Source organism: Neoarius graeffei, chromosome 17, assembly GCF_027579695.1.
Source record: "Neoarius graeffei isolate fNeoGra1 chromosome 17, fNeoGra1.pri, whole genome shotgun sequence".
In the NCBI taxonomy this organism is placed as follows: Eukaryota; Metazoa; Chordata; class Actinopteri; order Siluriformes; family Ariidae; genus Neoarius; species Neoarius graeffei.
Window position 1 is genome coordinate 6,082,420 of NC_083585.1, and position 13,775 is coordinate 6,096,194.

General features: G+C 43.0%; 1 pseudogene; it reads left to right on the forward strand.

Moving 5' to 3' along the window:
- LOC132901315 (zinc finger protein 271-like) overlaps window positions 1-13,775 on the forward strand; it is a 91,813-nt pseudogene that overhangs the window by 47,699 nt on the left and 30,339 nt on the right.

Genomic DNA, 13,775 nt, shown 5'->3' on the forward strand with positions numbered 1-13,775 from the left:
GGAAGTTGAGCGATAAACTGTTCCAGTGTCACCTGATTGATGATCCTGTTGGTGTCATGGTCTTCCACCCTCAGCTGCTGTTGGTCGAATGTGAACGGCCGGCTGACCTCCTCCAACGTCAGTGTCCAGAAGCACTGGCGATGTTCCGGAGAGTGGCCGACACACTGCAGGATGGCTCTCTTCAGGTCGGTGTACAGCCCTGATTCCAAAAAAGTTGGGACAAAGTTCAAATTGTCAATAGAAACGGAATGCAATAATTTACAAATCTCAAACTGATATTGCATTCACAATAGAACATAGACAACATATCAAATGTTGAAAGTGAGACATTTTGAAATTTAATGTCAAATATTGGCTCCTTTGAAATTTCATGACAACACATCTCAAAAAAGTTGGGAAAGGGGCAATAAGAGGCTGGAAAAGTTAAAGGTACAAAAAAGGAACAACTGGAGGACCAAATTGCAACTCATTAGGTCAATTGGCAATAGGTCATTAACATGACTAGGTATAAAAAGAGCATCTTGGAGTGGCAGCAGCTCTCAGAAGTAAAGATGGGAAGAGGATCACCAATCCTCCTAATTCTGCGCCGATAAATAGTGGAGCAATATCAGAAAAGAGTTTTGACAGTGTAAAATTGCAGAGAGTTTGAACATATCATCTCCAGTGCATAATATCATCAAAAGATTCAGAGAATCTGGAAGAATCTCTGTGCGTAAGGGTCAAGGCCGGAAAACCGTACTGGGTGCCCGTGATCTTCGGGCCCTTAGACGACACTGCATCACATACAGGCATGCTTCTGTATTGGAAATCACAAAATGGGCTCAGGAATATTTCCAGAGAACATTATCTGTGAACACAATTCACCGTGCCATCCGCCGTTGCCAGCTAAAACTCTATAGTTCAAAGAAGAAGCTGTATCTAAACATGATCCAGAAGTGCAGACGTCTTCTCTGGGCCAAGGCTCATTTAAAATGGACTGTGGCAAAGTGGAAAACTGTTCTGTGGTCAGACGAATCAAAATTTAAAGTTCTTTATAGAAATCAGGGACGCCATGTCATTCAGACTAAAGAGAAGAAGGACGACCCAAGTTGTTATCAGCGCTCAGTTCAGAAGCCTGCATCTCTGATGGTATGGGGTTGCATTAGTGCGTGTGGCATGGGCAGTTTACACATCTGGAAAGACACCATCAATGCTGAAAGGTATATCCAGGTTCTAGAGCAACATATGCTCCCATCCAGATGACGTCTTTTTCAGGGAAGACCTTGCATTTTCCAACATGACTATGCCAAACCACACACTGCATCAATAACAGCATCATGGCTGCGTAGAAGAAGGGTCCGGGTACTGAACTGGCCAGCCTGCAGTCCAGATCTTTCACCCATAGAACACATTTGGCACATCATAAAACGGAAGATACGACAAAAAAGACCTAAGACAGTTGAGCAACTAGAATCCTACATTAGACAAGAATGGGTTAACATTCCTATCCCTAAACTTGAGCAACTTGTCTCCTCAGTCCCTGGACGTTTACAAACTCTTATAAAGAGAAAAAGAGGATGTCTCACAGTGGTAAACATGGCCTTGTCCCAACTTTTTTGGAATCGGGGTTGTATGTGAGCTGGCTGCCGGCTGCTGTGTGGAGGGCTGTGCCTCACCAGTCAGGAGCGGAAGTAGGCATGCTGCACGCTGCTCGACTGGCCACCCCCACACTTAGGCCACTGGCTTGAAGTGAACGATTAAAGCCTTCTGGATCGTTGTACGGGCCCATCTTTGTGAGGGTGATGTGGGGAGGGTCCGCTGCGGTCGAGGTCCCCGACAAGACAAGCAGATGCCGGAACGCTTGGCGATCTTCCTGCTGGGCCAGTATCAAGGCTTCAAAGCATTGCTCTTGTTCCTTCCGGAGGGCAGTCAGTGCTTGATTCTGGTTCTGCTGGGCAGTAGCGAGGGCATGGATGAGATCCTTAAATGGGGAATACTTCATGTGGTGGTTCCCTTCTGTACTCTCGGGTTTCGGTACCACTCTAATACGTCCCTCATGTGGGTGGAGTACAGAAGCATGGCAGGCGAGAGATTACATTCACACACACTTATTTTCATGTTGTTTTTCAGCTTTAATGTCCGTTTAGGTACACAGACGTGCATACACACAGTTGCGTTTTGGTCTGGGGAGATCTCCTCTCTGCTCTCTCCCTCCTTTTCTGTTCTCCACAGTCACTGCAACAAACACACACACATTTAATTGACAACAGGTGCATTGACTTTTGCTGCTCACCTTCCCTGGCCCCGCCCTACATTCACAAACTGACACTAAGCCACGCCCCCACTGCCACAAATGCGTTTAAAGTTCTTCACACTAACTGTCCAGGTTTTTGTGTCATGCCGAGATGATCATTATAAAGAATCGCGATGCCTCCTCTGCCAGTTAGACGAGGCTGGTGTATATAACTGTAACCAGGAGGACTAGTTTCATTCAATGCTACAGACTCATTTGGTTTAATCCACGTTTCTGTTTAAACACAGTACATTAAACTGCTGATCAGTAAGAAGTTCATTAACAGTTCGTGCTTCAGACATAAGAGAGAAAATATTTAAAAGTCTTACCTTTTAAGTCAAAGTTGCTGGCAGCGGCTGTACAATCAGTATGATCTAATTTTATATTAATTAGATTATTAGAACAAACTCTGAGTATTTCTACTTTTTTGTATAACTCTGAGAACAGGCACAGTCTCAATGTAATGAAATCTGTGTGATGACTCTGTGCAGGTAGCAGACAGTTTAGCCTGTCCATCTGCTCCCTGGCCTTGGCTCTGGATTGTTGTGGATTAACTGGGCCTGTTCTGAAACTATGAGCTATGCTGCGAGAAATGAGAGCAGCATCTTCCCGAGTGGTATGGATACCGTCCCGCCCTAACAGATTTGTTGTTTGATCTTTAGCTGTGTGAGGACATGAAAACGGAGACATCCACGGATGGAGAGACCTCAGAAGCCTGTGTGAAGAAAGAGGAGACGCTTGAGCTGAATATCTACAACTATGTAGACGATCTCGACAACCCACCTGAAGGTCTCTCCGTTAAAGTGGAAGATCCTGACGATAAAGACCATCTCTGTAAGACATTAGGCCACTCTGGTGCTCAGTAACACTCACTGTTTATTCTACCCTGCACACTATCTGGTGCACTAAAAGTGCAATACAGTACATTTGGGACGTAGCCTTAGTCTCTCTTATAATTTTAATCAACAAATTGTGACATTGAAATTTAGATTTTTTTTTATTGATTGAAGTATGAACTTTGTTTATAGAGCGTGTAACGTGGTAGCGAGGAGTGAGAGAAACTTTATTTATTTAAAATACTTTAGTCATTATAAACTGAGGATGTTAACCTGAATAAAAAAAAAGTATGGAATATCACACGATGGGTGTGTATTAAAAAAATCTATGCCATGTGATTTTTCATATAACAGCATGGCCCAAAATGTATGATTCCCCTCAAACCATAGTGATTTGCTTGTTATTGCAATTTTTAATTTATTAATGAATGACATATTGAATGTTTTTTTGTTTCTGTTTACATTTAATGTTACAGAATGTCTGTCATTCTCTCCTGCCACTTCTGTTTTATTCTGAGACCAAAAAAAAAATGTGGGATGTCATGTGACTGAGAAACCAGAAAGCACAAAGTCCTCTGTCCTGAAGACTCTTCCATAATGTTAGATAGATAGATAAATAAATAAATAAATAAATGTGTCCTAACGTCTTCACCACGTTAGATTATAGTTTTGTTCCCCCCAACCCACCCATTTGTCGTGATCACACTGGACCTGCTAGTATCCACCCACTTGCCAGGTCTCTCTAACCATGTGAGTGAAGGCTAACATGTACTTCCTCCAAGACATGTAAAGCCATCAAACTCCTCTTTTTCAGTTGCAGCTCATGCTGTGTCACATGATAGCAAAACACACCTAGAGGACAGTGCTATGTGCTCTCTTCCCCACATGCATAAGCTCTCAGAAGATCCCACCCAGCTGTGATTTAATAGGGGACAGAGAGTAGCCCCTCATTATGCCCCTGGAATGGAATGTTCAATAAGAGACAGTGGGTGTGAGAGACAGGAGTCCAAATATACGGATTTCGGGGCATCACAGTGGCGCAGCTCTGGGGTCCTGGATTCAATTCTAAGCTCGGGTTGCTGTCTGTGTGAAGTTTTGCAAGTCTCCCCCACCGTCAGTGTAGGTTTCCTCTGGGTCCACTGGTTTCTTCTTCAGCAAATTGCTTATGCTTAAATTGCCATTCGGTGTGTGGGGTTTTTTTTTTGTTTTTTTTAATTAAATATGAACCCTATATGTATGTCATGGGGGGGGGGGATGTCTAGATTTAGAAATGCCATAATTGGCAGCAAGCTCAAATAGAGATGTGCGTTGGACTATTTATTTATTTACTTACTTTCTTACTTACTGTGTGGACAGAAGAAGAAGAAAAAACCTTTTTATGTGTCACATGCACACTTCAAGCACAGTGAAATTCATCCTCTGCATTTAACCCATCTGAAGCAGTGAACACACATGCGCACGCACACACTCGGAGCAGTGGGCAGCCACACCAGAGCACCCGGGGAGCAGACAGAGGTCAGGTACCTTTCTCAAGGGCACCTCAGCCCAAGGCCGCCCCATGTTAACCTAACTGCATGTCTTTGGATTGTGGGGGAAACCGGAGCACCCAGAGGAAACCCACGCAGACACGGGGAGAACATGCAAACTCCACACAGAAAGGCCCTTGCCGGCCGCTGGGTTTGAACCCGGAACCTTCTTGCTGTGAGGTGACCGTGCTAACCACTACGCCACCGTGCCGCAGTTAATTTTGTTCGTACCTGCATATGATTTCATAACAAATTTGGGAAATTCTGTTCCCCAGAAGATAAGCAAACAAGTAGCTAAGCTTAAAACAACCCTGACCAGGCAAGTCCTAAGAGAATACTGTAAATACATCATGCAGTGCCACAGTCATGTTAATGAACATTCATTTTATTTTGCCCTGCAAGCTTCGTATCTGACCATTTCTTTACTCCCACAAGGAAGTAAAAAAACTCATACACTCATCCAGTACTGGCACAAAATATGGAAATGCCTAGGAAAAGATCGATTTTGCATACTTAATCCGTGCAAATGACATCAGAATCTGCACTGAAGGCAACTGAAATACATTATGAAAATACAGAGACATCTATTAACTACAATTTTATACTTTAACTGTGAAAACACTAGCAGTTTTGGCCATCGTTGTGTTATAAACATCATAAAACCATTGGAAATTAGTATCTCTTTCTGTTTAGTTTAGCCCCAACACCCACCTTAATCACTCCTTGTTGGGCAATCCTACCATGATATGCTAATTATTCCACCGGTGAAAACCATTAACTAAATCATGTGGTCTCTACAAATAATTCATTAGAAAAAGTTTTTATCCTCTGACTACAGCCAGGCAACAGGCAGAAATGGCATCAGAGAGAGAAACTACAGAAGAGCAGGGTATTGGGATGAAAGTTTTGTGGGAGGAGGGCCATTCATAATGAGCCATAGCAAAGAAACTGCATGTGACCCACAGTGCTGTCTGGAAATGCCTCAAGCATCACCAGAAGACTGGGAACTTCAAGAACATTTCATGCAGAGGAAGGAAGAAAAAGTTGACTAAAGCCGATGTCCAGCACCTCAAGGCTACATCCCTATGAGAGAGGAAGAAATCCAGCAAGGAACTGGCACAGGACCTCCAAGATGCTACAGGCAAGGATGTCTCCCCACACCTGGTTAGGAAGACGCTCTCAGCAGAAGGCCTCAAAGGTCATGTGTCAGTGCGCAAAACTTTTGTTGAGAGGTGGAAATGAGCAGAAGAGACTTAACTGGGCAAAAATTCATAGGAGTTGGACTTCTGAGCAGTGGAAAAAGGTCATGTTCTCAGATGAGAAGAGATTTGAATTATTTGGCAACGCTATGCAACAGTAAGTCAGGTGCAGAAAGGGAGAAAGATACAAGGCAAACTGTATTTCTCCCAGTAAAACATGGCGGAGGGGTCCTGCAAGTATGGGGAGCCATCACCTACAATGGAGTTGGTCATCTCTACAAAATAGATGGGACCCTCACTGCTGACAAGTACAGACAAATCCTTATCCATCATGCTGTGCCTTCTGGAAGAGCTCTCATTGGCAACAACTTTATCTTCCAGCAAGATAATGACCCAAAACACACAGCCGGGATGGTTAAACAGTATTTACAAAACAAAGAACAAGATGGCAGCTTGACAATTCTTGATTGGCCAGCCCAAAGTCCTGACATGAATATAATTGAGCAAGTCTAGAACTACATGGAGCGAGAGAAGGTGAAAAGGGCTCCTTCAAACCTGCCACAGCTCTGGGAAGTGTTGCAAGATGTATGGAGATCAATTCCACTTGATTTTATTCATAAACTTTGATAGCATGCCTGATTGTGTCGGTGCACTTCAGTGTCAAGGGGTTCCATACCAAATATTGATAATATTTTAGAATGATTTACTCTGGCTACTTGTAACATTTGTTTGTTATGATGAAAATGCTTAGTTTATTAAGAGAACTTGAGAACAAAAGGTCAAATTGTCGTGTTTTGTCATTTTGGTAGATGTTTCCATATTTTTTGCCAATACTGGTACTTTGTGTCCTGTTTGATACCAGTCCTGATGGACACCTCTAGTCTCAACCAGATGCTCAGTGAACCTTACTGGCAAGTTTTCTTAGGATAATCTTTATACAGTACTAATGTACCGTATATGGTGTTAGATGGACACACAGATTGCACACACATTTGGGCCTCATTTCTTCCTGTTGTGTTTTCTCTACTCCCAGACTGTGAAGTTTGCAAATCCTTCTTCCTCAACAAATGCGAGGTTCATGGACCACCCCTCTTCATCCCCGATACTCCTGTTCCCATGGGAGTCCCTGACCGAGCCAGACAAACTCTTCCTCCTGGGCTAGAAATCCAGAAGTCCAGTATTCCTGATGCAGACCTGGGAGTGTTTAATAAGGGGGAGACTGTTCCAGTAGGTGCACACTTCGGACCCTGCCAGGGAGAGCTGGTGAACCGAGAGGAAGCCAAGAACAGTGGAGATTCCTCGGTTGTGAGTTTGTCATAAATTTTATGATAAAGATTGTATATTTTTATGTAACAAAATATGATGACTAGATGAAGGTAGCGCCAATGAATATCAGTTTCTTCTCGCAGATATGTGGAGTAGTGGTGTAAATCGCAAGTTTGAGCACAATGCGATCCGACATTGGTTCTTTTAGCCAGTGTGGTGGAACTTGCTTGTTAATAAAATTCTAGTAACACCTCAGTGCTCAAGTTGTCTGTGTCAGTCCTGTGATGACCTGGCGACTTGTCCAGGGTGTACCCCGCCTTTCGCCCGTAGTCAGCTGGGATAGGCTCCAGCTTGCCTGCGACCCTGGAGAACAGGATAAAGTGGCTAGAGATAGAGATGAGTCATTCATGAAAGTCCCTTAAAATCACAAGCCCAGGTAGTCACCAACATAGGTCCTCCCATAATGACTCCTAAACATGGTCAGCTTCCTGTATTACACAAAATATTAGTCATCAACATTCCATTATAGTCTGTTTTCCCAAATGCAGTTGAGGAAAACTGTACCAAGTTTTCCTTGACTCTGCTGCATGCACAACATGGTAGCTTCTCTCACTCACTCACTCACTCACTCACACACACACACACACACACACACACACACACACACACACACAAGAAATGTATTCATTTACACTTAGTTTGTTTCTTTTCTAAATGTCAAGGATAAACAGAGAAGCATGACACTACAGGATTTGAACAGATACTGTTAACTATAATTAATGCTAAAGTTAATATAAAACTTGTTACCATACCAACGAGCCAATGGTTTTCGATGCCACAAAATTTGCCACTATGCAAGTTGGTTTGATGCTAGGGTCTGCAGTTGGTGTGACGTTGTTTCATTTCCATGAATTCACAAATGCAGACAAAATATAATTTGAACATCGGTTCAGTGAGGGTTGATTTAGATATGTACAGTATATACCCAGTGTGCTGTGAGACAAAGTGAAGTGTTCTGTGGAATTTTGAGCAACCCCATGCATTTTTATGCAGGCTCATGAAATATTTTTTAAAATACAACAATGACTGTACTTTTTCATTAAAAATGTTTGTAGGTAGTCACTTTTTTAACTTTTACTTTTTTTTTAAAATCTAAATGGCCTTTAATCTCATTTTGAAAATAAATTTGGGTCCAGGGAGGAGGATTATTATTGTAGCGACCAGAAAAGGCAGTCACTTTAGTTGTTGCCAATTCCACGGAGCCTTGCCAGAGTGCAAAGGCTCATGAGTCTGTTAATGTTTAAGCTTGGAGAACATTAGAGGCTAAATAGCAATGAGCCACCTTGACCAAAACTCCTGCAGTAATTGACCACCTCTGTCCAGTATTTCTGATAGGCATGTATCTTGTAGTAAAATAAAACATCTAGAACCATGTTATGTACAGAGCATAGGATGTCACATAAGTCAATCAGTCCCTATCCCAGTCCACCATCCCACCCTGCCTGAAGTCCTCTACCGTCTTCCATTGCCAAAAAAAAGACCATTAGCAGCCTGATTGACCACTGTCCAGTGGCACTTACTCCCGTCATCATGAAGCGCTTTGAGCATCTGGTTCAGACTTGCATCATCGCAAGTCCCCCACCCATGTTAGACACCAGTATGCTTATTAGAGCTAACGGGTCTACAGAGGACGCCATAGCTACAACTCTCCACACTGCCCTCAGTCACCTTGAGCAGCAGGAGAGCTATGCCGGGCTGTTCTTTGTGGACTTTAGCTCCGCATTCAACACCGTTCTCCCTCACAGACTGGTGTCCAACCTGACAGACCTGGGACTGTCTTAATCCATCTGCCTCTGGATAAAGGACTTCCTGTCTGATCGTTCACAGAGGGTGAGAGAAGGCCCCCACATCGCCTCAGCAATGGCTCCCCACTCTTCACCCTCTAGTCAAGTTTATTTTTTATAGTGCTTTTAACAATAGACATTGTTGCAAAGCAGCTTTACAGAATTTGAACGACTTAAAACATGAGCTAATTTTATCCCGAATCTATCCCCAATGAGCAAACCTGTGGCAATGGTGCCAAGGGAAAACCTCCCTCAGATGACATGAGAGAGAAACCTCGAGAGGAACCAGACTCAAAAGGGACTCCATCCTCATTTGGGTGAGAAGAGACAATGTGATAACATTTTTAACATGAAGTCAGTTTTGTTGATGTTCTAACTCTTCATTGACGGAAACTTGAGTGCAAAACTGTTCATGACAACTGCAGTCCTAAAGTTAGCAAGGCAACTGTAGTCCTCAGCCATAAAAGCATTACTGTGAGTGTCCAGAGCATCTTCCAAGTGTGACTTTCAACTGTCCATATGGGGCCATCCTCCACAGGAGCGATGTGATGAGACTCCAGCCAGATGTAGGGCATCAGAATGGATCAGGCAGGTCTGAGGAGCAGAAGAGGTCAGGATTGCCATGTAACTCAGAGGGACTGAGGGGGGAGAGAAAACACAGGTTGTTGAGTATGCCCAATGTCACCTGACGAGTAGGATCACTATACATTTTGCACTGAGTTTTGCCAGAGCCCCAAGCAGGGACTCTGGCAAAACTATGACAGCATAACTAAAAGGGGAGAGCCACAGGCATGAGGGTGCCCCGGGACATAAAGCAGCAGCCACTACAGGATCAACAAACTCAAGCAAGCGAGTGGGGAACTGACAGCATCCATACATCCCAGTTTACCAAAACACTCTGTCTGAGGACCCTCCAGATCTACTCCTTTCCCTCATAAACACTCTTTACAAAAGGCTTGGCTAAACAGATATGCGTTCAGCCTAGACTTAAACATGGACTGTTTCTGATTCCCGAACACTACTTGGAAGGCTATTCCATAACTGTGGGGCTTTGTAAGAAAAGGCTCTGCCCCCTGATGTAGCCTTCACTTTACAAGGTACCAGCAGATAGCCTGCACCTTTTGATCTAAGTTGGCGTGGCGGGTCATAGAGGAGCAGAAGTTCACTCAGGTACTGTGGCGCGAGACCATTCAGTGCTTTCAAGGTCAATAATAGTATTTTACAATCAATGTGAAATTTGATTGGGAGCCAATGCAGTGTGGATAAAAGAGGGGTGATGTGGTCATATTTTCTAGTTCTAATAAGGACTCTTGCTGCTGCATTTTGAACTAACTGGAGCTTGTTTATGCACTTATTGGAACATCCAGACAGTAAGGCATTACAATAATCCAACCTGGAGGTAACAAAAGCATGAACTAATTTTTCTGTGTCATGTAGTGACATTGAATTTCTTCTCTTAGAAATATTTCTGAGATGAAAGAAAGCTAACCGGCTAATGTTATTGATGTAAGTTTCGAATGAAAGTCCGGGGTCAATAATCACCCCGAGGTCTTTTACTGCTGCACGTAAAGAAACAGAAAGGCCATCCGGAGTTGCTGTGTAATCAGAAAACTTGCATGTGGTCCTAGTACAAGTACTTCAGTCTTGTCAGAGTGAAGCAGAAAGAAGTTAATAAGCATCCAGTGTCTAATGTCCTTCACACATTTCTCAATTCTATCAAGCTGGTGTCTCTCATCAGGTTTTGTAGAAACATACAACTGTGTGTCATCAGCATAACTGTGGAAACTAATACGTTTATGAATAATGAATAATATCACCCAGAGGTTTTATTTATTTATATATATATATATATCTCACACACACCCCCGGACAGATACAACATTTTTCTAATTTTGGTTCTGTACATTACCACAATGAATTTTGAACAAAACAATTCAGATGCAGTTGAAGTTCACACTTTCAGCTTTAATTCAGTGGGTTGAACAAAATGATTGCATAATAATGTGAGGAACTAAAGCATTTTTTAAACACAATCCCTTCATTTCAGGGGCTCAAAAGTAATTGGACAAATTAAATAATTGTAAATAAAATGTTCATTTCTAATACTTGGTTGAAAACCCTTTGTTGGCAATGACTGCCTGCAGTCTTGAACTCATGGACATCACCAGACGCTGTGTTTCCTCCTTTTTAATGCTCTGCCAGGCCTTTACTGCAGCGGTTTTCAGTTGCTGTTTGTTTGTGGGCCTTTCTGTCTGAAGTTTAGTCTTCAACAAGTGAAATGCATGCTCAATTGGGTTGAGATCAGGTGACTGACTTGGCCATTTAAGAATATTCCACTTCTTTGCTTGAATAAACTCCTGGGTTGTTTTGGCTTTGTTCTGGGTCATTGTCCATCTGTATTATGAAATGCCGACCAATCAGTTTGGCTGGATTTGAGCACACAGTATGTCTCTGAATACCTCAGAATTCATCCGGCTGCTTCTGTCCTGTGTCACATTATCAATAAACACTAGTGACCCAGTGCCACTGGCAGCCATGCATGCCCAAGCCATCACACTGCCTCCGCCATGTTTTACAGATGATGTGGTATGCTTTGGATCATGAGCTGTACCACGCCTTCGCCATACTTTTTTCTTTCCATCATTCTGGTAGAGGTTGATCTTGGTTTCATCTGTCCAAAGAATGTTCTTCCAGAACTGTGCTGGGTTGTTTAGATGTTTTTTAGCGAAGTCCAACCTAGCCTTTTTATTCCTGAGGCTTGCACCATGCAGTGAACCCTCTGTATTTACTTTCATGCAGTCTTCTCTTTATGGTAGATTTGGATATTGATACGCCTACCTCCTGGAGAGTGTTGTTCACTTGGTTGGCTGTTGTGAAGGGGTTTCTCTTCACCATGGAAATTATTCTGCGATCATCCACCACTGTTGACTTCTGTTGGTGTCTAGGTCTTTTTGCATTGATGAGTTCACCAGTACTTTCTTTCTTTCTCAGGATGTACCAAACTGTAGATTTTGCCACTCCTAATATTGTAGCAATTTCTCGGGTGGGTTTTTTTTTCTGTTTTTTCAGCTTAAGGATGGCTTGTTTCACCTGCATGGAGAGCTCCTTTGACCGCATGTTTTCTTCACAGCAAAATCGTCCAAATGCAAGCACCACACCAAATCAACTCCAGGCCTTTTATCTGCTTAATTGAGAGTGACATAATGAAGGAATTGCCCACACCTGCCCATGAAATAGCCTTTGAGTCAATTGTCCAATTACTTTTGGTTCCTTTAAAAACAGGGTGGCACATGTTAAGGAGCTGAAACTCCTAAACCCTTCATCCAGTTTTAATGTGGATACCCTCAAATGAAAGCTGAAAGTCTGGACTTTGTCCATTATATAACTTAAATGTTTCAGTAAACAGGTAAAAAAAAACAAAATTTGTCAGTGCCCAAATATATATGGACCTAACTCTGTGTGTGTATGTATGTATGTATGTATGTATGTGTGTGTATATATATATATATATATATATATATATATATATATATATATATATATATATATAAATAAATAAAAAATCAGTGGGGCAAAAAAGTATTGTCAGTCACCAATTGTGCAAGTTCTCCCACTTAAAAAGGTGAGAGAGGCCTGTAATTTTCATCATAGGTATACCTCAACTATGAGAGACAAAATGAGAAAAAAAATCCAGAAAATCACAGTCTGATTTTTAATGAATTTATTTGCAAATTATGGTGGAAAATAAGTATTTGGTCAATAACAAAAGTTCATCTCAATACTTTGTTATATACCCTTTGTTGTCAATGACAGAGGTCAAACGTTTTCTGTAAGTCTTCACAAGGTTTTCACACACTGTTGCTGGTATTTTGGCCCATTCCTCCATGCAGATCTCCTCTAGAGCAGTGATCTTTTGCGGCTGTCGCTGGGCAACACGGACTTTCAACTCCCTCCAAAGATTTTCTATGGGGTTGAGATCTGGAGACTGGCTAGGCCACTCCAGGACCTTGAAATGCTTCTTATGAAGCCACTTCATTGCCCGGGCGGTGTGTTTGGGATCATTGTCATGCTGAAAGACCCAGCCATGTTTCATCTTCAATGCCCTTGCTGATGGAAGGAGGTTTTCACTCAAAATCTCACGATACATGGCCCCATTCATTCTTTCCTTTACACGGATCAGTCATCCTGGTCCCTTTGCAGAAAAACAGCCCCAAAGCATGATGTTTCCACCCCCATGCTTCACAGTAGGTATGGTGTTCTTTGGATGCAACTCAGCATTCTTTCTCCTCCAAACACGTCAAGTTGAGTTTTTACCAAAAAGTTCTATTTTGGTTTCATCTGACCATATAACATTCTCCCAATCCTCTTCTGGATAATCCAAATGACTACGAGGTGAGGCGAATGGACGGGTGGGGCGCTACAGGTTTATCACCTCAATCTGCTCAAACTCTGGAATGAGGAGGTCCCCGTTCCGTTGGTGTCGGTGGTTCCGGAGAAGGCGGAGCTGGGGCCTGAGGTTCAAAAAGGGGCATTGACATCACGTACCTCTCTGGTCCCTTGTGGAGACCACCTCTCCCCGACCCAACTCACGGAGGTCGCCCAGTTGCAGACCGAGTTTTCGGATGTGTTCTCGCCCCTGCCCGGTCGCACTAACCTCATAGAGCACCACATAGAGATGCCCCCGGGGGTAGTAGTGCGTAGCTGCCCTTACAGACTACCCGAACACAAAAAAAAAGGTGGTTCGGGAAGAACTTGAGACCATGCTCGAAATGGGCATCGTCGAGGAGTCCCACAGTGACTGGAGCAGCCCGGTGGTCTTGGTACCCAAGGCC